The sequence below is a fragment of the Syngnathoides biaculeatus genome, chromosome 4, assembly GCF_019802595.1.
Source record: "Syngnathoides biaculeatus isolate LvHL_M chromosome 4, ASM1980259v1, whole genome shotgun sequence".
In the NCBI taxonomy this organism is placed as follows: Eukaryota; Metazoa; Chordata; class Actinopteri; order Syngnathiformes; family Syngnathidae; genus Syngnathoides; species Syngnathoides biaculeatus.
The window spans coordinates 16,024,703-16,028,539 of record NC_084643.1 but is presented as its reverse complement, the minus strand read 5'-3'; positions in this window follow the sequence as shown (position 1 = coordinate 16,028,539).

Below are 3,837 nucleotides of genomic sequence, written 5' to 3'. Positions count from 1 at the left end.
ATGGAAGAATTGGCGGAAGGTGTCTGGTGTTCTATGTGACAGAAGACTGTCTGCTAGGATGAAGGGCAAAGTTTACAAAACAGTGGTGAGGCCGGCCATGATGTACGGATTAGAGACGGTGGGACTGAAGAAACAACAGGAAGCTGAACTGGAGGTGGCAGAAATGAAGATGTTGAGGTTCTCGCTCGGAGTGACCAGGTTGGATAGGATTAGAAATGAGCTCATTAGAGGGACAGCCAAAGTTGGATGTTTTGCTGACAAGGTTCAAGAGAGCAGACTTCGATGGTTTGGACATGTTCAGAGGCGAGAAAGTGAGTATATTTGTAGAAGGTTGCTGAGGATGGAGCTCCCAGGCAAAAGAGCGAGAGGAAGACCAAAGAGAAGGTTTATGGATGTGGTGAGGGAAGACATGAGGGCAGTTGGGGTTAGAGAGGAAGATGCAGGAGATAGGCTAAGATGGCAAAAGATGACACGCTGTGTGGAAAAGAAGAAGAAGAAGAAGAAGATGGTGGTGGACTTTGCGAAAAGGATGGAAAGTAGCAGTGGTGAACATTTATTTCCAGAAGAGACAGCAACATAGAGTGACCTACAAAAGGCGAGGTAGAAGTACGCAGGTGGGTTATATTTTGTGCAGACGATGTAATTTGAAGGAGGTTACTGACTGTAAGGTACTGGTGGAGTAGAGTGTAGCTCGACAGCATAGGATGGTGGTGTGTAGGATGACTCTGGGAGAGGGTAGGAATATTAAGAAGCCAAAGGTAGAGCAGAGAATCAGGTGGTGGAAGTTGAGAAAGGAAGAATTTTCTGTGTCCTTTCGGAAAGAGGTGAGGCAGACTCTAGACCAGTGGTTCCCAAAGTCAACCTCGGCCCGGACCCCCAGTGAGTCGTTCAAAAAGCCCCCAGAGCCCCAACCTCAACTTTCGCCAGTAATGTAGTGCTGGACACAACTATGCCATTCTGGTATACTCAATTTTAGTGGCTCACATGCTCTGCCTTTTTATTTTTGCACAATAAATCAAAACCTTGTTCAACACTGAAAAGGAGAATTCTTACATCATGATTAGCTTCCAGACGATTTTGTTTTTTCGTCTTCACATCATGGACCCCCTGAAAGACGTTTTTCACCTCCTGGGGGTCCGTGGACCCCAGTTTGGGAACCACTGCTCTAGACGGACAAGAAGAGCTCCCAGAAGACTGGAATACTACTGCCAAGGTATTCAGAGAGGCAGGGAGGAGGGTAATTGGGGTGTCTTCAGGTAGGAAAGGGGAGAAGGACACTTAGTGGTGGATCCCCAAAATAGAGGAAGTCATTAAAGGAAAGAGAATAGCGAAGAAGTGGGACACAGAGAGGACAGAGGAGAGGCGAAAAGAATACATTGAGATGGGACGTAGGCCAAAGGTAGAGGTGGTGAAGGCTAAAGAAGAGGGATATGACAACATCTACACCAGGTTGGACACAAAAGAATCTCTACAGGTTGGCCAGATAGAGCGATAGAGATGGGAAGGATGTGCAGCAAGTAAAGGTGATAATGGATACGGATGGAAATGAAATATGTTGACTGGTGCCAGTAGTGTGTAAGTAGATGGAAAGAGTACTTTGGGAAGTTAATGAATGAAGAAAATGGGAGAGAGGAAAGAGTAGAGGAGGCAAGGATAATGACCAGGAAGTGGGAATGATTAGTAAGGGGGAAGTTCGAAAGGCACTGAACAGGATGAAAAATGGGAAGACAGTTGGTCCCGATGACATACCAGTGGAGGTATGAAAGCAATTTGGAGAGGTGGCTGTGGAGTTTTTGACAAAATTATTCAATAGAATACAAGTGGGAGAGAAGATCCCAGATGAATGCAGGAAAAGTGTGCTAGCTCCCATTTTTAAGAACAAAGGTGATGTTCAGAACTGTGGGACTACTGAGGAATAAAGATTATGAGCCACACAATGAAGTTATGGGAAAGAGTAGTAGAGGCTAGACTCAGGAGAGAACTAATTATCTGCGAGCAACAGCATGGGTTCATGAGGAAAAAGAGTAGAACAGATGCATTATCTGCCTTGAGGATGCTTGTGGAAAAGTACAGAGAAGGTCAGAAGAAGCTAAATTGTGTCTTTGTAGAAAAAGCCAATAGCAGAGTACCAAGATAGAAACTGTGGGACTGCTTGCGCAAGTCTGGTGTGGTGGAGAAATATGTTAGAATAGTACAGGACATGTATGAGAGCAGCAGAACAGCGGTGAGATGTGACGTAGGTGTATCAGAAGAATTTAAGGTGAAGGTGGGCCTGCATCAGGGATCCGCTCTGAGCCCCTTCCCGTTTGTGGTAGTAATGGATGGGCTGACATATGAGGTTAGACTGTAATCCCCTTTGAACATGATGTTTGCAGATGATATTGTGATCTGCAGTGAAAGCACGGAGCAGGGAGAGGAACAATTAGAAAGATGGAGGCACTTACTGGAAAGGAGAGAAATGAAGATTAGCCAAAGTATAACAGAGTATATGTGCATGAATGAGAGGGGCGGAGGTGGAAGTGTGAAGCTCCAGGGAGAAGCGATAGCGAGGGTGGATGACTACAAATACATTACAGAGCAATGGTGAGTGTGATAGGAAATGAAGAAATGCGTCCAAGTAGGGTGGAACAATTGGCGGAAGGTGTCTGGTTTTCTATGTGGCAGAAGAGTCTCTGCTAAGATGAGGGGCAAAGTATGGAAAACAGTGGTGAGGCTGGCCAGTATGTACGGATTAGAGTCGGTGGCACTGAAGAAACAACATGAAGCAGAAGTGGAGGTAGCAGAAATGAAGATGTTGAGGTTTGCGCTCGGAGTGAGCAGGTTGGATAGGATTAGGTTGGAGTGGATTAGAAATGAGCTCATTAGAGGGACAGCCAAAGTTGGATGCTTTGGAGTAAACGTTAGAGAGAGCAGACTTCGATGATTTGGACATGTCCAGAGGAGAGAGAGTCAGTATATTGGTAGAAGGGTGCTGAGGATGGAGATGCCAGGCAAAAGAGTGAGAGGAAGACCAAAGAAAAGGTTGATGGATGTTGTGAGGGAGGACATGAGGACAGTGGGTGTTAGAGAGGAAGATGCACGAGATAGGCTTAGATGGAAAAAGATGACACGCTGTGGTGGCCCCTCATGGGACAACCCAAAAGGAAAAGAAGACAAAGTTAACGTCCCACATTGTGTAAAGCTTGTACAGCGTGCCTATAAATAAATATAAAGTGCATATAAATTAAATCGTGCCTAAAGCATCAAATATTATTTAACATCAATGCTAATGTGTATACATAATGTATGGTGGCCTACTATAGGTAGGTTAGGTTAGGGTTATTGTTTACTATCCAATAGTGAACACTTTTTCCAGAAGAGGCAGGAACATAGGAACACACGTAAAACAGGTCAGCCATGATGTACGGATTAGAAATGTTGGCACTCAAGAGACAACAAGGAGTAGAACTGGAGGTGGCAGAAATGAAAATCTTGAGGTTCTCACTTCAGATTGAGGTGGTTGGATAGGATTAGAAATGAGCTCATTAGAGGGATAGCCAAAGTTGGATGTTTTGGAGACAAGATTCGAGAGAGCAGACATTGATGGTTTGGACATGTTCAGAGGCGAGAGAGTGGGTATATTGGTTGAAGGGTGCTGAGGATGGAGCTGCCAGGCAAAAGAGTGAGAGAAAGACCAAAGCTCCAGAACTCCCGCGACCCTTGTGAGGATAAACGGCTAAGAAATTGGATGGATGGATTTAAAAATGTTTCCATACAGACATCAAAATATATGACCCTTATTGTTGTTGTCCTTTTTTAACTAATTGTGACGCACTGGACACAGACTTCAATAAGAGA